General features: G+C 34.9%; 1 long non-coding RNA gene across 1 annotated transcript in view; it reads right to left on the reverse strand.

Moving 5' to 3' along the window:
• LOC143678930 (uncharacterized) overlaps positions 1-23810 on the reverse strand; it is a 94264-nt gene that overhangs the window by 299 nt on the left and 70155 nt on the right. The gene's annotated exons all lie outside the window — the stretch shown is intronic.

Below are 23810 nucleotides of genomic sequence, written 5' to 3' on the forward strand. Positions count from 1 at the left end.
CTACCCCTCGTGTCTTGATTTTGTCTTTGTTATGTACTGATGGAACTCTCCTACCTTTTTCTAGCTGTATCTCAACACGATTCTTCACCCAATGTTCAATACTTACTAGTATCCAAGTTTTTAATCATTCTTTGAGTCTTCCTACCTCTTTAGTAGAAATATTAGACTTCTTCAATTCACTGGGTTCAGTGATCTTCACCTTTCTGTACTTCAACATCTGACAGTTGGAAATGCTCTGTATTCTAAAAATTGATCATATTCTCATGCAATTATCATATACATATATTCATGGCTATATTATTTACATCCTATCATCCTCCATAGATAAAATGCTCCTTGGAGATTCTAACTATGATATATTCATCTTTGTATACAATATAAAGCCTGCTATGAAGTACAGAAATGAAAAAGTTCAATTAATGAATGAATACATGCAAGAACTGAAAAGCAGAAATTGACTTTTCCAAGACTTTACACTAAGCATGCTTTTTAAGATCAACCTCACTTTAAGGTGGTAATTGTTGAAATTAAGTTAGATGTCAGGTCAAAATTCAAGTTCAGAGTTTTTCAGATTAACATTTAATAAAACTATATTTGTTCTATTAATGAAAATAATTATTTAGAGTTTAAATTGAAACTGTTATCTAAACCACTTTTAGTTTCAGATTAAACTAAAACTACAGAGAAAAATATAATGAGGACCTCAGAAAGAAAAAAAATAATAATAGCAATTTCACATGCATTGTCATATATCAGACTCAACATATCTTGTTTTTGAAATTTTTGTATGTGGAGGTGTCTGATATTCTCATTCGTATTCTGTCCAAACAGCTGCCATTCGCCACCTGCTGTGCAAAGCCCACTCATATTTTTAAAAGTCTCTAGAATTATGTAAAAAAAGAACTTCTTCCAAATCAGTTAACCATACTTGAAATGTCACCCACACCTTTGCTTGGCAGTTTAAAAGTATTAATGTGAGAAGGTAAATAACACTAAGCTTTATTTCTTACTCCCACCCAAAACCACAAAATCTTTCACAAGCTAGCTTAATATACTTTGAATTTTACTCAGGAGTTAGAGAGTGTAATGTGCACAGGGGGAAAATGGGTGAAGGAAGCTACCTATGTGTTTATAGCCTTGTGTCCCTGAAAATCAAGCCATTCATTCACAGAAGACATTAAGGTCATGTTTTTAAGACTGATGCCAATCTGAGGAAGAGACCCTTGTAATACTTAGGCTTAGTTTATACTTATTTAAGCATCTGGGTGCTTCTTCAACATTAGCTCATTAGGAGCAATCCAGAGAGCTTCTACTGTGGTCTCAAAGCTGGGATGAATATCAGTTATACTGATTCTGGGCTCAGCTTGGTTAGTCTGTCAATCCTCCCAAAAGGAATAGTATATGTTGTTAAGAACGTAAGTAAACACCTTCCTTTTTCATAATTGTGACACTGGAGTGCTTTTAGGAGGATTTAAAATCTGGGGGACTAAAAGGATCAAAGATATTTGGGACAAGATGGTTTGGTGTGGAAAAAACAGTGACAATTTATTTGAACAACTACCAAAAAAAAAGATTACATAAATTTTGCATTTTTATAAGAATAAACTTTCTACCTACAATTTCCCCAAGAGTAAACGGTAGCAGGAGAAAAGCAAGAGGGCCTAGCACACAGTAATTTCGATGATTCCACTTTACTACAGATGCAATCAATGTTATTCTGTTGATGCTCCCATGTACACATATTCTTACTTGCAGTTTAGACAATTAATAGAAATCCGCATCCTTTCACATCACAGGAAAAAATTAGCACTATATGAATAAGCAGAATAAGTTAAAAAGGAAGATTTTTCCTAGAATTCAATTTTTAGAAATTCATATTATCTACCCCTATTTCTAAAGTTCTACTTGTGCAAACATTGACTCATCCTACCTCAATATGTTTATATGGTAGCCAAAGTACTGGAAGCATATTAAGTCAGTTAAGTCCTGCCAAAAGGAAAAATAATAAACACTAAGAGAGTTAATTCTGAGAAGTAATGTCTTAGCAAATTATCTAACTGCATTTTACAATATCAAAGGAAACAACACACAATCCCCTTTCATTTCAAATATGCTAACAGGCATAATCTGCTAAAAAATGGAGATGCAATACTGTTTCAATCAAAGAAGAAAAAGTCATTTTCAATTTAAGAGCAATTCATTTTACCTCTAAGAATATGATAAGAATGACAAAAGAATGGATAAATAAAACAAAGATGCTGGGCACTTATGAGGTTGTTGACATTACTAAAACTCACCAAGTAATCTAAATGTTTTAGGTCACATATTCAACAAACATTGAAGGAAAATCTGCCTTCGGAATTTAGGAGGTTACAGTTAATATTCTGTTTCTGGCTTCTTTTGTCCTAGAATATTTTGTACCATTCACTGGTCTTACAGCTAACTATTTAGATGCATTCATATGCAATTAAATTCTATTTTGATAGCAAAAGTTTCAATATCTCAAAACCAAGATGAAGAAGGAAGATCAATATAAATTAACCTTATTAAGATGTAAAGATGTATAGTAGAAAGGAGCAGGGAACTGACAAAAGAGCCCTTCAGGTTTTAGTTTATCATGGACATAAACCTTGTAACAACAAAAGTTAAAGATGAATTACTGGATAGATGTTGATCATTGTTAAGTTGTTCTCCTTTACTCTAGAGTCACACCTGCCCTTCACATCTCTCTTACTATAGATATCATAACTAATTTCCTCAGATGGTAATCTGAAATTCTACAAAACAATGCTTGTACAAAGTGGTATTTTAAAATTTGTCTTGAACAGTCCTTGACATTGTAATGCAGACATCAACATTGTCATTGCTTGCATACTTGAAGTATAGTAAATTATTTCCCAAAACTGTTTCAAAAAGAACAGGCAGATGTTGCATAATGAATAGAATTTTATATATGAGATAGTGAAAGGACATTTCAGACACATGAAGAGAAGATACTGAAGTCTAAACATTTGAAAGTGTTTGCTATGTTCTGAGAATGGCCAGTACCCCAGAGCACAATGTTACACAATGCATAGGATGGGGAATTGCGAGTAGAGCATTTGGGATTTCAGGTTGGAAAGAGACTGCACACAGACTGCAGAGAGAATTAAATGACTGTTGAGGTTTGGAAAGACAAAGGATTTTGGAGTCAGATTTCCATTGTCAGTCCTTTAGCAAATTTAGGGGGCATGTATCAGGTATTAGACATTGTTCTAGAAGCTCAGATGCAGCAGTAAAAAAGACAGTCCTTACTGCTTCACAGAGGCTATATTGTGACTGAGATAACAGATTATTAGATTATTAACTATAATAAATTGTGATCAAGATATGGTGCCCTACAATTTGGTAATATAAAGACATCTGGCCTTCCAGGATATCAGGGATAAATTCCTAAAGAAGTAACATTCAAATTGAGACTTGAAGAATGAATCCTATTCTTCCAGGAAAAGAAGGAGGATGTTCTAGTTTGCTAGCTGCTGGAATGCAATATACCAGAAACAGAACGGCTTTTTAAAAAGGGAATTTAATAAATTGTTAGTTTACAGTTCTAAGGTCAAGAAAAGTTCCCAATTAAAACAAGCCTATAGAAATGTCCAATCAAAGGCATCCATCCAGGGAAAGATACCTTGGTTCAAGAAAGCCGATGAAGTTCAGGGTTTCTCTCTCAAGTGAGAAGGCACATGGCGAACAGTCAAGGCTTCTCTCTCAGCTGGAAGGGCACATGGCAAATACAGTGTCATCTGCCAGCATCTTCTCCTGGCTTCCTGTTTCGTGAAGCTCCCCGGGAGGCATCTCCCTTCTTTATCTCCAAAGGTCGCTGGCTGATGGACTCTTTGCTTCGTAGTGTCACTCTCTCTGAATCTCTCTCTCCAAAATGTTTCCTCTTTTATAGGACTTCAGAAACTAATCAAGACCCACTCAAATGGGTGGAGACATGTCATCACCTAATCCAGTTTAACAACCATTCTTGACTAAATCACATCAACCAGGGAGATGATCTCATTGCAGTTTCAAATATACAGTATTGAATAGGGATTATTCTACCTTTAAGAAATGGGATTTATATTAAAACATGGCTTTTCTTAGGGGGCATACTTCCTTTCAAACCAGCACAGAGGGGTATTTTTTTTTCTTTTTTCTTTTTATACTTGTAGGAAATAATTGTACTGTTAAAATGCAAAATATGATCATTATTCAAAAATGGTGAAATAACTAATTCAGAAAGCTTTTTCTGAGAACATTTAGAAAAGATAGAGAAAGTAGAACAATATCTTCCTGAACATATAGGAAAGTATAAAAAGGTAGTAAGAAATTGTGGGACTAAGATCCATGTAAAGAATAAATCCTAGAGAGATAAATTTGAAATTTGGAGCTCTTTTCTGGTATGAATTTCAAGCCTGGTGTGATACTCATTTCATATTTCATATCCGCAAGGGCTGCAGGGACAGAAACGAAATCTAGGATATTCAAAAAGGAGCTGTGTGATAACCAAACACACAGAATTTGCACCCTGAAAGCCTACACCCTGGTAATAAGGGGTCAGGCTCAACTAAAAATAAAGTGAGCCCTAGTTTCGGTGTGCCGCAATCCTAAAGATAGAATGAAGGTCATTGTTGATGTTTCAGCTGCTAGCCTCACATCAGGAAAAATATGTATATTCTCTAAAAGCAGATAGCATCATTATAACTCTCAAATTATCCCAACAAGTTTTGTCATATATAAATATAACCAGACACTCGAAATGTTAACAGGATCAATAAATAGCAGAAAAAAGGCAATAAAAATAGACTCACAAATGATCTAGAAAATGGAGTTACCAGATATAAACTTTAATGATTATTTTCAACATATTCAAAATATTTTTTAAAGCCATCTGGGCAGAAAAATTGGAAATAATAAAAATAACAACTGAAAATTCTAGGACTAAAAGAAATACAATATTGAACTGCATGATTGTGAAAACCTTGTGTCTGATGCTCTTTTTATCTACATTATCAACAAACCAATAAAATGCATGGATTAAAAATAAATAAGGGGAGCAAATGTTAAAATAAATTTAGTAGATTGAAATGCTAATAATCACTGAAAGTGAGGGGTAAGGGGTATGGCATGTATGAATTTTTTTCTGTTTTCTTTTTACTTCTTTTTCGGAATTGATGCAAATGTTCTAAGAAATGATCATGATGATGAATGCACAACTATGTGATGCTATTGTGAGTTACTGATTATATATGAAGAATGGAATGATCATACAGGAAGAACGTTTGTATTTGTATGCTTATATTATGTATGTTTATTATTATACTTAATAAACAAAATTTAAAAAAACATACAACATTGAAGGTGAATACCAAAGTAAACAGCAGAGAAGATGCAGAGGGAAAGAATATTATGAGTCTGGATGTTAGCTAGACTGCAACCTGAAGAGACAAAAAATAACAGAAAATTCAGAAAAGAGTTAAGAAGGTAGAGAATAAAATAACTGTATGCCATACTTATTTTAACCAAAGTAGGAAAAGAAGAGAAAGAAAAGAAGAGAGTCAAAATAGTTGAAGAGGTAACAACTGGGAAGTTTTGGAAAAACTATATCTATATCTCTCAAGCCAGGATAATTTTAAAAAGTAACCTCAGGCAGCCCTTCAGAAGGGCTGCCTGATGATTCCAAGGAGGCTAAGTGTAGGGTTGCCGTATGATCCTGCAACCCCATTAATAGGTACATACTTGGTGGAACTAAAAACATTGTCATGAATGGACATTTGCATACTGGTGTTCATGGTAGCAGTATTCAGGATTTGCAATGGATGTAAGTGGCCTCAAAGGACATCAGCTAATGAACAGAAGGAGGAACTGTGGTGAATACATACAATGGAATATTGAGCGGCTGCAAGGAATGAAGTTATGAGGCATGCAAGTAGGTGACTGAGACTTGAGGACATTATACTGAGTGAAATAAGCCAGAAACTGAAAAGCCAATATTGTAAGGCTTCACTAAGATGGACTGAATATAATGTGCAAACTCTGAGAATTGAGTTTGAGAGCATAGATTATCAGGCGATTGAATGTGGGCAGAGATTGGGCAATTGATGATTAAGGAGTACAGAATATTCCATAAAACTGATTGTAATAAAGGTTCCTAGATTGTAAGCTCTTACAGCAGTCACATCTATTCTTGAGTTGTAACTGTTATTTCTACATTCTGAGATGCTGTGCATTTTGTGTATGATTTTGAGAGGCTGAGCTTTTTGTGATAACCTGGTCATTCCTTGGAACTTTGGGGGTCTGTGTGACATCTGAGACTCAGTGTTAGATTTCTGCAGCTTTGAAAGTCAGTGTTACCCCACACAGCGATTGTTAAAGAAGCTGAAAAAGAGATCAGAACTCAACTAAGATATAAATGAAGCTGATCTGCTTAGGACTAAGGTAAGTCAGATAACAGGGTAAAGGATGATATTAACTGTAAATTAAAACTTCTTCTGTGTGAGATAAAAAGAAGAGATGTTTATTTGGTACAAAATGTATATTTTCAGCAATACACCATCTAATTTAAACTTTATGGTCAGTTTTTCAAACAGCATAATTGCATGGAACCTTGAAAAGAGAATGAGATCTTGTTATTTTGTACAGGTTCATATAATAACCAAATACATCCCACAGCAATTTGGGGAGAAAATAAAAAGTATTTGCAGAGGCCCCTTGAGGGACTGGGGAAAAATGTGGAACTGTTAAACTTCCCCATCTGAGGAATTCCTGATATTCTCTCAAGCTTTAGGGACTCCTGATTTAATAAGCTTTATAAAACTTATTCCTGCAAATGAGAAGCTAAACCTATTTATAATAATGCCTAAGAGTCACCCCCAGACAACCTCTTTCTTTGCTCAGATATGGCCTCTTTAAGCCAATCTGCAAATAAACTCACTATCCTCCTCCTACATGGGACACGACTTCCAGAGGTGTAAACCTCCCTGCCGAGGTGGGACATGACTCCCAGGGAAGAGCTCGGGCCTCAAATCATGGGATTGAGAAGCCTTCTTAATCAAAAGGGGAAAAAGAAATGAAACAAAATAAAGTTTCAGTGGCCAAGAGATTTCAAAGAGTCAAGAGGTCATTCTGGAGACTATTCTTATGCATTACTTAGATATTCTTTTTTTAATTTCTAGTGTATTAGAATAGTTAGAAAGAAAAAAAAACCTGAAACTGTTGAACTGTAATCCAGTAGATTTGATTCTTGAAGATGATTGTATAACTGTAGTTTAAACAGTATACCGTGTGATTGTAAAAACTTTGTGACTAATACTCCTTTTATCTAGTGTATGGGCAGATTAGAAAGAAAATAAAGATAAAAACAATAAATAAATAATAGGGGGTTATAGGGGATATAGGATGTTTTGGATGTTCTATTTATTTTTATTTTTTGAAGTAATGAAAATATTCTAAAATTGATTGTGGTGATGAACGCACAACCGTATATGATACTGTGAGCAACTGATTGTACACTTTGGATGAGTATATGGTATGTGAAAATATCTCAATAAAATTGCATAAAAATATGCAACCTCAGCATATCATAGCAGAACTGCCAAAAAACAAAGACAAATGAAGCGAGTGAAAGACATTGTGAAATTGGAATGGTAAATAGTTTTACTAATCACTTGGATTGCTTAAACACCTATTTTACTCAAGCAACTACAAAGAAAAAATGAACAGCAACTGAGGCAGGTTGACATACCAAAGATCCCTTGCAGTGATGATAAAGATCCCTTGCTATGAAAAATGAGTCAACTGACCCCAGCAAGTTTACTAATCTTCATCAGATAACCACAAACTTTAAGGTTGCTTATTAATGACAATGACCCAAAGGCACCCCTTCATGTCCCTATCACAGCTCACGCTTCCCTAGCAACCCAGGTCTTCCTTCTCTATCTCCACCACGCCACCCCCCCACACACACACACACACTTTATCAATTGCTTCCCTGAGCCCAGGCCTTTAAACAGTAACTTTCTTTTAGTTCAAAATAAAAATAAGACACATTCCCTTGAAAAAGCAGACAGCTTACTACAGTTATCCCTTCCAAATCATGACTTTCACCATCACGGTTTTTATGTATCGCAAGTCCACATAAGAAATTAAATGAGATGTTTTGGGGAGTTTTGCAGAAGCCACAGATGACATATGAAGGTCAGCAGATGACAAAGAAAAAATTTAGAAACTCACAAATGCATATTAAAATCATGGATCCTGGGCATAGTACCTCATAGTGGGAAAGTGCCTCCAATAAACAGAGAGTGACGAACTTGAAGAAAAAAAGTAAAATTTTCAGATACACTTCTTTCAGGCAAAATGCTGCTGTGGTTGGCCTCCATTATGGCTTTAATGAGTTGCCCAAAATGTATATCAAGAAAAAAGAGAAGGCAGTCCACAGAACTGTTGCTGCAGCTACAGCAACTGCAAAGCAATTGCATAAGCCATGAGATATGCGTGTCTTAAGGGTAGAAAGTGCAACAACATACTTAAGGGTGCATTCTGGGGAGGTGCAATGATGGCTCAGTGGCAGAGGTCTTACCTGCCATGCTGGGGACCCGGGTTCGATTCCTAGTGCCTGCTCCATGCAGAAAACAAACAAACAAAAAAAGGCATTCTGGTAGGCTCTGGCATCCTACAAGAAAAGGCAAAGTCCTTATATGATTCTCCAGAGGAAAATGAAAGTGAAGGGTTTACCCCTAAGGATTTTCAGGCCAGCAAAAGCCAATTTAATTAAAAAAAAAAAGGTTTAGCCTACGTAATGTAAAAGTAATGGGAGAGGCAATGTCTCCCCATCAAGAGGCAGCTAGGGAGTTTCCTGAAACCCTGAAGATACTGGTTGAAGAGAAAGTCTACAAGTGGAATAGATATTTAATGCTGAGGAAACTGCCTTTTATTGGAAAAAGAAATGTCTCAGAGAACATACATCAGCCAAGAAGAGAAGTGAGAGCCAGGCTTTAACACCACAAGGGATAAGGTAACCCTGCTGTTTTGTGCCAATGTTGTAAGGTTCACAGGAAAGACAGCTCTGATACATTGATCTGCTAAACCTTGAGCTCTGAAAGGAAAGGACAAGTAACAGCTTTTTTTAAAAAAATGTCATATGTATTTCATATTTTTAAATTTTTCATATAGTATTTTTACTTAACATTGACCTACATAAAGCCTCTGACCAATTAATTTACCCAAATTTACAATAAGATTCTGTAAACACTTCATAAAAGAAAAAAAAATTCAAACTTCTTTTCAGGTACAAATGGTGGGCCAAAAAATTTTATGTGTATTTTCCAGATTGCAGGGGTTCAGGGCCCCTAACCCCACAATGTGGAAGGAATAACTGTAATGAACAAGAATAAAGGAAGCCAGAAGATCAACAAGGGCTATATTTTCAAAGTGTTGAAGGAAAAGAATTGTACATAGAATCCTATACCCAGCAAAAAGATCCATCGAGCATAAAGATGAGGCATGAATGTGTTCAGACAAATAAAAAATGAAAAAAATCCAATAATACTAAATTCATAGTAATATAGAAACTAAGTATTCTTCAGAGAGATAGCATAAAGATCTCAGATAGAAAGTACATTGTTCAGATCCATGAGCCAGAAACCACATAATAATCTGAATAGAGAAAATTTAATATAAATAAATTGCAACAGTGGTTTTCAGTAATAATAAATGTGTTCATAATAAGTAAAGGGCATTCTAAAAAAATACAGGAAGAGAAGATACAAGGCAAAGCCACAACCTCTAGGGTTGAGATAGAGTGACCAAGAGATCTCCCTCCCCAGACTGAGAGCAATCTCTCGTTGGAAAAGCTACAGCTTTGCTGCACTGGCTAGCAGAGGTGTTGTGCTCATGGACCTGGGTAGAAATCCGCCCTTTGGGAGTTTGGGGGAAGCTGTTCAGAGAGATGTACCACACTTCAGAACTTGCTACAAAGCTGCCTGACAAAGTGTCGGAAGATGTCATTATTGGAGGGGTGCCTTGCCTGCAGCAGTCCACTCTGAAACCATCCAAAGGAGTGCTGGTGGATGCTGTTGGCTGCTAGGCAGTGATTTCTGTGTGCTGCAGGAGATGAATGCTGGAGAAGCCATGCACCTTGCAAAGACTGGAGACAAACACGTCAGAACCAAGTAGAGAATACTTTCATTCTGCAATGCCTCTTTAGCAACCTCTACTAATAAAGTTTAACATTACACTAGCTAGCAAAAGAGAAATATTTATAAGGTCCTGTTGTATTATTAAGAGTAGACAGTGATTTGAAGTTGAGAGCAAGTAACTTGATAATTAACAAGATCAAAGATGTTAGCAGGAATGAATATCAAAGAAATGGTAAATAAGGGGTGCTTCAGTTTGTTAAAGATTCCGAAAGCAATATACAAGAAATGGAATGGCTTATAAAAGGGGAATTCATTAAGTTGCAAGTTTACAGTTCTAAGGCTGTAAAACTGTCCAAGCTAAGGCATCCAGAAAAAGACACCTTGGTTCAAGAAAGGCCAATGAATCCAGAATACCTCTGCCAGCTGGGAAAGCAAGTGGGTGTCATCTATAGGGTGTCTGGCTTCTCATTTCACAGGACTTCCCAGAGGGCATTTTTCTTCTGCATCTCCAAAGGTCTCTGGCTGTTTGGGCTCTGTCACCACTGCAGCTTTTTCCAAAACTATTTCCTCTTAAAAGGCACCGGTAAATGACCCCCACCTTGAATGGGCAGACACATCTCCATGGAAAATATCCAAATAAAATGTATCATCCACAATTTTTATTTACATCTCTATGGAAGCAATAAAAAAATCTCACCCAGGGAATGCAAAGGTAGTTCAGTAGTAGAATTCTTGCTTGCCATGTGGGAGACTCGGGTTCGATTCCCAATCCCTGTACTTCACCAAAAAAAAAAAAAAAAGGAAAACAAACAAATGAAAAATAGACGAACAAAAATTCAACAAATGGTGCTGCAATAATGGGATACTCACATGGAAAAATAACGATATGTGACCTGCCATAGAGCATACAAAAAAAACAAAAAAAAAGACCTCACCCAGTAATATTGAATGAGGACTAAAGAACATGGCTTTTCTGGGGTACACAACAGTTTCAAACCAGCATAAGTGGTTAGATATCGACCAAAATTGACTATATAAATTAATTTGGGCTTTAAATTATAAATAGAATAAAATATATCACTACAATGGAATATATGCTACTGAGTATTAAAGATGTCTAAATTAGCCTAATTGCTGTTAGAATGGTAAAAGGGTATGTAATAATGATAATAATAGCAGGTGAAAAAAAATAGTTAAAATATATTTCAATCAGTTAAAATACAAAAAAAAAAAGAAAGAAAATACAAAACACAAGAACAAATAGAAAGAAAATAGTAACATAGATCCAAACCCAAATATATCAATGATTATACTACATGCAAATTAAAATATGCAAATTAATTATTACAATTAATAGACAAAGTTTGATAAACTGGGTTTCCAAACAAACACACACACACACACACACACTGAATGTCATGCTGCTTTCAAGAAACAAACCTTAACTACAAGGCTACAGAAAGATAACATGTAAAGGATGAAAGAAATAACTGACAAAAACTGGCCAAAATAAAAAGACAGCCATTATATCAGTACTTTATAGAGTAGACTTCAAAGAAAAAAACATATTAGAATGCAGAGAAATATCTTCTAATGGTGAGAGTTTAAATTCACTGGAATGACATAAGAATTCTAAAATTTTATGCAACTCAAAATATTTAAAACAATATTGACTGAAATAAAAAGATAAAGACAAAATGACAATAATAGTTGACATTACAGCACAGTTTGAATAAACAAATTACCACTAAAAAGTGAATGTAGGAAAGTTTTCAATACATGAAAATAATCTTTTTTCCATATACCAGAACAAATTGGTAGGAATATAAAAATTCCAAAAGTGCAATTTAATAAATCAATATACAAATCAATGAATACAGGGAACACTACTAAACATCGCTAAGAGGTGTTGAAAAAAGTCTAAATAAATTGAGAGCTATGTAATGTTCATGAATCCATGAAGAGTCAATGTTCTGAAAATCTGATTTCCCCGAAAATTAATCCAAAGGTAAAACACAGTCACAATGAAACTATCTGAAATCATCAGAAGGATTTTTTTTAAATGAAAATTAACAAGCTGATTCTGAACTTTACATAAAAATATAAAGAGCAAAGAGTCAAGATATTAAAAGGCTGTAATAATCAAAGTAACATGGGTATCGACACAAGTAGAGACAAGTAGGCCAATGTTATAAGCAAAATAAGGCCAGAACGTGTCTTTTTTAATACATAAAATAGCGTTGCAGAGTAGTAAGAAAAAGGCAGTCTTATAGGTAAATGGTGCTGAATCAATTAATATTCATTTAAAGAAAAAAATAGTGAAAGGTAAGGTCAACATTCCACCATAAACAAAATTCAAGTCCAGATACATTCAAGATTTAAGTGTAAAAGGCAAATAATGCAACTTCCAAACAGTAATAAAGGAGAATATCCTTTGATGTAGGGAAATATATTTTAAATAGGACACACAAAGAATTAATCATAACAATGAGTGATAGAAAGGACAACATTAAAATTAAGATTTTATCATAAGAACCATTAAGAAAGTGAGAAGGCAAGATGAAGTATAAGGAAAAGACCTTTGATACATAATGACTAAAGAGATATCATCCACAACACAGTTTGAAAAGAAAAAGAAAAGAAAACATTCTGTAACTCAGTAAGAGAAGACTGAAAACCCAATACAAAAAAGACAGGCATCTTGAACATAGCCATGGTAGATGGTACCTCAATGGCCAATAAACACATGAAAAGTGCTCAAGATTATTTTCATCGGAAAAATGCAAATTAAAAGCACAATGACATATGCATGCATGCATACATACATGCATACATAATGGCTAAAAACAAAGACTCAACCAAATATATTGGTAAAAGATATCGAGCATTAAACTCTCACCCAGTGCTGGCAAGAAAGTAAATTTGTATTTGTAGTCTTTTAACAAATGCTGAAAAAAAGGGTACTGATGGACAGAGAAGCACTATATTCCAAAACAAGTTTTTTGTGTGTGTACGTAGAAATGCATCTGGCTTATCAAATGTTGTTTTGTGTTGCTGTTGGTTTGAAGCTATTTGTACTGCAGGAAAGCATGTTCTTAAATCAAAATCTTAAATCATTCATGTGGGTGTGAACCAATTCTAAGTAAGACCTTTAATGAGGCAGCTTCACTTAAAATGTGATTCACATCATTTAGAATGGGTCTTAATCACATACTGGAGTCCTTTATAAATGGAATGGAGAGAGAGAGATATATACTATAAGAAGCAAGAAACTGAAACAGAACCCAAAAGAGAAAGAAAACACCAGCAGATGCTGCCATGTGCCTTACCTTGTGGCAGAAGAGCCAAGGATCTCCTGCAATCAGTCTTTGCAAAGAAAGCATCACCTTGATGATGCCTTGATTTGGATATTTTCCTGGCCTCAAAACTGGAAGCTAGGTCATGCTGCCCAGCTCTGGGAAAGTGCTGGCCTGCACAGCTGGGTCACATCTGCCCCCAACCAGGAACCATAATGCCATCCTGCTGCCACAGCTCTATGCATGCCTACAAAGGACCCCATGCCCTAGACCAGTGCACACCAGCATTACACCACCCAGATGTGTACACCCACATAGCCAGATTTTCCCTGGTCACTGGTTCACAAGCACCAGCATAAGATCCCCAACCTTCCTGTGCTCCGCCCTGTACCCTGCACCCTGCTACACATTCATCCCACAAAAGCAAGCCTTTAGACCATTGAAAGAAATCAACTCCCAAAGTAAATCAATCAAGATATTTACATGTGAGGAAAACACCAGATCATTAAGCATACCACAATCCAGACAGATATAGCCCTGCCTAATGACCAAATTAAAACACAAAAGGAGATGCATATGTTGGAACAACTCATCAAAGATGTACACATAACTTTACTTAATAAAATAAATGGGATGGAAAATGACATTAAGGAGATCAAGAAGATAGGAGAAGAGCATAAAAAGGAATTTAAAAGAATAAATAGAAAAATAGCAGATATCACAGAGATTAAAGACTCTGTTGACCAAATAAAAAATATATTAAAGGCACACAACACCAGGTTTAAAGAGAAAGAAGAAAGAATAAGTGATATAGAGGACAGGATAACTGACTTGAACACTCAAAACAGCAAATGACAACAAAGATGGAAAAATTTGAATTGGACCTCAAAGAAATGTAGACAAAACAAATATGAGAATAATTGGTGTCCCAGAAGGAAAAGAGAGGAGTAAAAGGCTGGGAAGAGTAGTTGAGGATATAATGGGGGAAACTTCCCAACCCTTATAAAGGGCATAAATATACAAGTCAAAGAATCCAAATAAACTCAAAACAGAATAAATCCAAAGACATATAATAAATCAGTCTGTCAAATGTTGAAGAGAAGCAGAAAATCCCGAAAGCAGCAAGCAAAAAATAGTACATACAAGGGAAAGCACATAAGACTGAGTTCAAACTACTCAACTAGCACCATGAAGGTGAGAAGGTAGTGGTATGATATATTTAAGATTCTGAAAGAGAAATACTTCCAACCAAGAATTCTCCCCAGCCAAATTGTCCTTTAAAACTGAGGGAGAGATTAAAAATGTCACAGAAGAAAAAGTCATGAAAGAATTTGTCAACAAGAGACCAGCCCTACATGAACTACTAAAGGGAATTCTGCCAGTCGAAAAAAAAAAAAGACAGGAGAGGGAGATCTGGAGGAGGGTTCAGAATTGAAGAGTACCAGTAAGGGTAACTTAAAGAATAAGAAGAGAAAGAGGGAAAAGAATATTTAGATCTGACAAATAAAATCCAAAAGATTCAAAAAATGCCTTTTCAGTAATAATATTGCTAATGGACTAAACTTACCAATTAAAAGATACAGGTTGGCAGAGCAGATTAAGAAACACAATCCAGCTATATGCTGCTTACAAGAGACTCATCTTAGACATAAGGATACAATTAGATTGAAAGTGAAAGAAGGGAAAAAGATTTTCCATGAAAGTTGTAACCAAAAGAAAGCAGGAGTAGTTATACCAATATTGGACAAAATAGACTTTAAATGTAAAGACATAGTAAGAAACAAAGAGGGGTACTAAATACTAATTAAAGAGTCAATTCATTAAAAAGGTATAATAATCATAGATTCTTATGCTCTCAATCAAGGAGTTCCAAAGTACATGAGACAGACATTGGCAAAACTGAAGGGAGTGATAGATTTTTCAACAATAATAGTAGGAGACTTCAATACACCACTCTCCTCTATAGATAGAACAACCAGATAGAAGATCAACAAGGGAATAGAGAAGGTAAATAATTTGTTAAATGAACTAGGCCTAAAAGACATATATAGGTCATTGCACCCCAGAACACCAGGATATACATTCTTTTCTAGTGTTCATGAAACATTCTCCAAGATAGATCATAATCTGGGGCACAAAACAGGTCTTTACAAATTTTAAAATGTTGAAATTATTCTAAGCACTGTCTCCAATCACAATGGAATGAAGCTGGATTTGAATAATGACCAAAGAATGAGAACATTCACAAATATATGAAGATTAAATAACACACTCTTAAACAATCAAATAAGAAATTGCTAGAGGAATCAGTAGTTATCTGGAGACAAATGAAAATGAGAATAGAACTTATCAGAACTTATGGGATGCAGCAAAAGCTGTGCTGAGGGAGAAATGTATTGCCCTAAATGCCTATATTAAAAAACAAGAAAAAGTAAAAACCGAAGACTTAACTGCTCACCTGGGAGGTACTTGAGAAAGAACAGCATATTAATCTTAAAGCAAATATAAAAGGAGAAATGACAAAGACCGAATCAAGATAAATGGATGGGAGAACAAAAGAACAATAGAAAGAATCACTAAAACCAAAAGTTGATTCTTTGGGAAAATCAATAAAATTGATGACTACTAGCAAGACTGACATGGAAAAAATGAGAGAGGATGCAAATAAATAAAATCAAAAATGAGAAGGGGTGCATAAACACAGACCCTGAAGAAATAAAAGAAATCATAAGAGGATACCATGAACAACAATATGCCAACAAACTAGACAATTTAGATGAAATGGACAAATTCCTGGAAAAAGAAGATGAGCTATACTGACTGAGAAAAAAGCAGAAGATCTCAACAAACCAGTCACAAGTAAAGGGATTCAATCAATTATTAAAAATTTTCCTACATAGAAAAGCCCAGGGCCAGATGGCTTCACAGGGGAAGTTTATCAAAAATTCCAAAAAGAACTAACACCAATCCTGCTCAAACTTTTCCAAGAAATTAAGGAAAAAAGGAACTCTACCTAACTCATTTTATGAAGCTAACACCGTTTTAATACCAAAACTGGAAAATGATACTATGAGAAAGGAAAACTACAGGCCAAGCTCCCTAATGAGCATAGACGCAAAAATTCTCGACAAAATATTAGCAAATCGAATCCAACAATACATTAAAAGAATTATACACCACTACCAAGTGGGGTTTATACCAGAATGCAAGGATGGTTCAAAACAAAAAAAATCAGCTAATGAAATACAGTACATTAACAATGAAAGGGAAAATCACATGATCATCTTGATTAATGCTGAAAAATGATTCTACAAAATTCAAAACCCTTTTCTGATAAAAATACTACAAAGATAGGAATCAGAGGTAATTATGTCAATATGATAAAGGGAATATATGAAAAACCAATAGCCAACATTGTACTCAATGAAAAGAGACTGAAAGCTTTCCCCCTAAGATCAGGAATGAAACAAGGATGCCAACTGCCACCACTATTATTTAACATTGTGCTAGAAGTTCTAGCTAGAGCATTCAAGCAGGACAAAGAAATAAAAAGCATCCAAGTTGGAGAGGAAGAAGTAAAACTTTCACTATTTGCAGATGAAATGATACTATTCTTGAAAGATCCTGAGAAATCTACAGCAAAGTTGCTTGAGCTAATAAACAAATTCAGGAAGGTAGTGGGGGATATAAAATTAATGTGCAAAGATCAACAACATTTCTATAAACAAGCAATGACCTAACTGGTGAATCAATTGAGAAAAAAAAATTCCATTCAAATTGGTAACTGAAAGAATTAAGTATTTAGGAATGAATTTAACTAAGGATGAAAATGGCTTGTACATAGAAAACTGCATAACAATGCTAAAAGAAATCAGAGAAGATCTAAATAAATGGAAAGACATTCCCTGTTCATGGATAGGAAGGCTAAATATAGTTAAGATGTCAAGTCTACCCAAATTGATCTATAGCTTCAACACAGTACCAATCAAAATTCCAACAACCTACTTCAAAGACTTGGAAAAACTAAGTACCAAATTCTTCTGGAAGGGAAAGAGACCTCGAATAGCTAAAAGCATCCTAAAAAGGAAGAAGGAAATGGGAGGATGTATACTCTCTAACTTTAAAACCTATTATAAAGCCACAGTGGTCAAAACAGCATGGTACTGGCACAAAGATAGAATTACTGACCAATGGAATCAAATTGAAAGTGCAGGAATAGACCACCAAATCTATGGTCAACTGACATTTGACAAGCTTCAAAATCCTCTGAACTGTACAAAATAGTCTTTTCAGTAATTGGACATAGAAGAACTGGATATCAATAGTCAAAAGAATGAAAGAGGACCTGTCTTATACCCTACCCAAAAATTAACCAAATTGGATCAAACATCTAAATATAAGAACTAGCACCATAAAGCTTCTAGAAGAAAATGAATGGAAACATCTTCAAAACCGAGTAAGAGGAGATAGCTTCCTAAACTTTACATCCAAAGCTCAAGCAACAAAAGAAAAAAATAGATAAATAGGAACTCCTCAAAATCAAATGCTTCTGCCCCTCAAAAGACTTTGTCAAAAATGTGAAGAGGCAGCCAACTGAATGGGAGAAAATATTTGGAAGCCACATATCAGACAAAGGTTTGATATCCTGTATACACAAAGAAACCATACAACTCAACAACAAAAGAACAAACAACACAATTATAAAATGAGCTAAAGATATGAATAGGCATTTTTCTGAAGTGCAAGTACAGATGGCTCAAAAGCACATGAAGAGATGCTCATTTTCATTGCTTATAAGGGAAATGCAGATCAAGACTACAATGAGATGCCACTTCACACCTATAAGAATAGCTGCTAGTAAACAAACAGGAAACTATACATGTTGGAGAGGATGTGGAGAAATTAGGACACTTATGTACTGATGGTGGGAATGTATACTGATACAGCCACTATGGAAGACTGTTTGGCGGTTCCTTAGGAAACTAAATATTAAGTTGTCATATAACTCGGGAATAGCACTATTTAGTATATAACCATAAGAGCTGAAAGCAATGAGACAAACATTTGCACACCAATGTTCATAGCAGTATTATTCACAATCGCCAAAAGATGGAAATAAACCAAATGCCCATCAACATACAAGTGGATCAACAAAATGTGATATATACATGTGATGGAATATTATGCAGCAGTAAGACAAAATGACATCTTGAAGCACATGACAAGATGGGTGAGTTTTGAGGACATAATGCTGAGTGAAATAAGCCAGACACAAAAAGATATATATCGTGTGATTCCATTTTTATGACCATTATAAAGGTATAATCAGAGGCTTATAATACAGAATATAGGGGACTATGAGGTTGAACTCCAATGTAAAGGAATAGATGGAAGTGAAGGTGGTTCTCTAGTGGGTCTATAAGCAATATTACCATATTGAGGATGAACCAGATTGAAAGGGGTCATACAGACCTACGTGTCTCACTGATTGACACTAGAAATATAAATTAGTTCTTGCAAGAATTGTTTCAAAGGTATGAATGTGTACAGAAAGTGTTTAAGTCCAGGGTTCAGGGGTAAAACTGCTATTGCATGCTACAGGCCATGTCCAAAAGAAAACATCAGCACTACAACAGCAACAGCAGAAGTAAATAATGGAGGAAAGGACAAGAGTTAAGAGGAGATTTAGAGTCCCTGTTTGAGGAGGATATGTTTATTGGTTGTCTTTCCCTTGAGATAATGTCATTATCTAAAACTGAGAATGCTGATGGGCTGTGGATTTTGGGCCCTATGCATGATGCTTGATGAATGCAGGTGGCTGAAGGATGCACTGACTAAGATGTAGATTGTCAAATGATGGTGTATACTTATGAATGAAGGCTGTGCAGCTACAAAAAGGAACAAAATTGTGAGGCATGCAATGATCTGAATGAACATATGGGCCATGTGGTGAGGCAAAATAAGCCAGAAAAAAGAACAACAATGGTATGATATTCTTTAGAAAACCCTTATAAGAAAATGGGACTAGATTGTAAGCTTTTATAGCAGACACACTAAGTCTGAATGGAATTATTATTTCCGGATTTCAAGAGGCTGTTATACATATATATATATAACCTGATATTAAGAGACAAGAACTAAGTCAATCAAGTTGGGGTTAAAGTAATGCAGAACATAGGGGTAAGGAAGATATTGTCTACATTTTAGAACCACACATACTCTGAGACAAAAGGAAGAAAGGTTTATTTGGTCTGGAACTGAAATTTTCTGTAGTGCTTACTCTAACTCAACCTGTCTATATAACTCATTTGAATAATTGAAACACAGAGAGCCCAGAATAAGAAAGAGGACCTTTAGTCCTGTATAGATTAATGTAATGCCTGGATACACCCTAAAGTATATTAAGCAGATAATCAAAAAGCATTGGCAAAGTCCCTTGAGGGATTGGAGAAAAAATATGGAACTATTGAACCTTACCATCAGAGAATCCTGATACTGCATTAAACTCTAGGGACACCCAAATCAATAGGCCATGCCCTTGATCCTGAGGCTTACTCTTGTGAAGCTTACATAGGTAGCAGAGAAGCTTAGATTACCTATAGGTAGGCCTAAGAGTTACTTCTGGAGGACCTCTTTTGTTGCTCAGCTGTGGCCTCACTCTCTCTAAGCCCAACTCTGCAAATGAAATCATTGCCCTCTGTGCTATGTGGACAGGGGTGAAAATCTCCCTGATTATGTGGAAGATGACTCCCAGGGATAAATCTGGTTCTGGCACTGTGAGATCAACAATTCCATCCTGACCAAAAGAGGGAAAAGATGTGAAACTAATAAAGCATCAACAGCACAGAGAGTTCAAATAGAGTCGAGAGGCTATCTGGGGTTGCTCTTATGCAAGCTTCAGTTAGAAATTGTTGCCTGTCATAACGTGCCAAACCTCAACCAGAGCCATTCCAGTTAATCCTAAAGAACACCTAGAGCAATATATAAGATTCCACAAGGATTCCATGCACTAGAGTAACTTTCCTGGAACCTATAACCTCCAGATGGGTCTCTGGACCAGATAAATCCTGAAACCTAGGGAGCTCAGCCTCTCCAGAACATCAGGTAGTTCTATCTCCCTACCCCATATTAGTGACAGACCCTTCTAACATGAAAAAGTTAGAATAGCCATAGCTCAAACACCCTAAAGAAAGGGATGGAAAGATCAAAGATGATGGTGGAGTTATACAGAGAAGATAGGATTTAATAAATGAATACGAATGCTAAATCATTAAATTGGCATCTCTTTTAGTTTCCTGTAAAAACCTAAAATTGTGGAATTATAACCCATGTCAAACTCTGAAATATGTCCTACAACTAATTGTGGTACTGTGCTTTGAAATTTACTGCCTTTTTGTATATATGTTATTTTTTACAAAAAAAGAAAAGTTACTTTTTCAAAAAAAGAAAAAAAGTCGATTGTGGAGATTTAAAAAATATATATTTAAGCCTTCTAGCCTCCTATATTCTGGAGCAGCTAGAAGGAAAAATCTGACAGGATCATATGTTATCCCATGACGAACTCTGGGATCTGTCCTGTCATACTTGTTGAAGAGTGCTTTGAAAATTGTTGGGTTTTTTCAATCTTTGCGTTGTATATATGCTATACTATACAATAAAAAAGCTAAAAAAAGAAAAACACTGTATACTAATAAATTCACATTGTTTAAGGCAACCAATTTCATATTTGCTTGGAACAGCCTAGAAAACTAAAACAGTATAGTATTCATTTCAGCCAGGAAAAATCATGGAGGGGGTAGATGTAGAGCCCCAAATACCCTGACTGGGGTATTTTATTTCAAACTGACAGATAATATAATGAGCACCATTTGTGTTCCTTACTGTTAAGTTAAAGGCTTTTATATAGGAATAATTGTTCCCAATTTCAATATTATGGAAATTTCTTATTGTTTGTTTTCAGTGTATTTGGAAGTCTTACTTTCCTTTGTCCTTCCTTTTATCAGTTTCTTTTTCTCTTATTTTATATCATTTTCTGTATTACATACTACTTGGGCAAAGTCATCAGGTTCTCTTAGCTTGTTATCAGCTTAGAATATAAATTACCTAAATGCATTTCAAAAATGCATTTTATTATATGTTATGATCCTCTGAATTCCTGAAAGTGTTAAGCAACCATATCACCTCTCTGGTGAAGGATAAGGTTTCTTCTAATAAATCACATACTGTATTTTCACAACTGTTGAAAAAATGCTTAGTTTTGTTGTTGTTTTTAATAAAATTTCTGACCTCATCAAATAGTGGCCATATTTAATAATCTCTCTATGTAGATATGTAGAAGCACCTAGTTATATTTCATCCTAAATTATTTCTTTACCTGGAGAAATTGATACATAGTGGTATATAACAGCATACGCTCCTTTTCACAGGTTAAAAAAATTATTCTTTTGAGAACATTTTGTCAACTTCACTTACAGAGATCTATATTCTATCCGAAAGAAAAGAGTGATAAATGAAAGATTTCATTGGTAAAATAAGTAGGTTGATATTTTTACATCATAGAAAGAGATTTTAAAATAAATTTGCAATTAAAGAACTCTCTTGACCTTCCCATTTGGTAAGACATGTGTGGAACCAAACTCAGTTGTCAAATGGAGATGAAAAGAATATGATATACAGAAATAGTGGAGTCTCTGCCTGGTCCTCAAGGACTGAAGTGAAAAAAAGGAGAATGTGCACAGTGTCAAATACTGCGAATACAATGAGCTGCAGCTAACACCTAAAAATGGAGCTGGGATGTGTTTTGAGAATGAGAACAGCAGTGCTATGACATAAAACACATGTTCTGAAAAAGGCTTAACTGCTTAAGAATGTGTTCATTTGATGTAGAAAACTCCCCAAACAACCTGAGCTGAATAAATTTATTTTCTCTCATTCAGATATTCTTACATGTGTTTCTTTTATTATGGTATATATGTCTTTAATCTAATTTGTAGTTCTTTAAGTCATCCCTTGTGGTATAGTTTGTTTTCTGATGAAAAATTTCCCAGATACAAGTATTAACTTCTCTGTACTTGAAAGTTATATGTTGATTTTACTCTCCTGTTTACATTTCAAAACTGATCAGATTTACAGATACAAGGGGGAATTTGCTGGAAGCTGACTGTCATTCCTAAAGATGATATATGTGAAAGAAATACCAGTCACTCTAACGTTTATTGATTTGACATTTTATTTTGCATCAAGAAACTGGAAAATCAAAACCTACACATTTTCCTTTATTTTACTCAAGTAAAACAATTTTATTTAGTCATATATTTGCTGTTATTATCAGAAAAGATCATAAATATGAAAAAGTGCAATAGACTACAAGGTTACTTTCATGGGGATATTTAGATTTTTAATCATGTGACCATATAAGACATGTGACTTTATGACATGAAAAGTTTGAAATGCCTTCATTCAGTGGGATGAGGGTATTCTTTATTCTTTCTGGAAATAATTTTAAACAAAGTTTTTGAGGCAGAACTTTATGCTTAGACTGTGCTTGAAAACTTGGGTGAATATTTTAAATACCATAATATAAGCTTATCATTCTGCAAATGGAACTTATCAATTAAAGTAGAATAATGTGAATGTAAAAGTTATTTTCTTCACCTCTTTTTCTTACTCAGAAATTCTTTATTCAGGATTGTTCAACTCATGCATCATTTCATTTGTGTTTCTCTAGAGACGTCCTAGTGAAGAGAAAGCAATGAAGTGCCAATAACTCGGTTACAATGTACAAATCCTAACACCTGTTAGGGGTAATAATTTTCTAGAATTTCCTTCTGACATAGGTCAGCTTATCCACTGGTGGCCTATATATTCCTTGAGAATATATATCTGAAAAAAACCCATACAGTCAAATGAGTTTAGTTTATGGAAGATTAATGAAGGCGCCCTAGCCTAAGACGGGCAGTGTCTCTTTTCTTTTCCAAAGATTCAACCCACTCATAGGCCTTGAGAAAAAAATGACCATTCTTTAGCCTAGACACTTAACAAACACTTTAGACTCATGCCAAATTATTACTGTAATGCATAATTTCCATTTAACATTAGCCTCAAAAATTTCAAAACCAAAAATGAATTGTGCATAGTGTTTAGTGTTAGTAAGGGTAAGAACAACAACAAAAAAATTTGCACAACCACTTCATAGAACCTTTGATTCTTCTCAGCTAGTAACTATCTTGGATGGGAAACTAGAAAGAATGATTGGATATCAAATATAAAATATTTGAAATATTAAATACGAAGCAGGCAAAAAGATTTTATATGATTAAGTTTTCAACAGAAAACAGTTGCCTCAGGAGAA

Source organism: Tamandua tetradactyla, chromosome 4 (genome assembly GCF_023851605.1).
Source record: "Tamandua tetradactyla isolate mTamTet1 chromosome 4, mTamTet1.pri, whole genome shotgun sequence".
Lineage (NCBI taxonomy): Eukaryota > Metazoa > Chordata > Mammalia > Pilosa > Myrmecophagidae > Tamandua > Tamandua tetradactyla.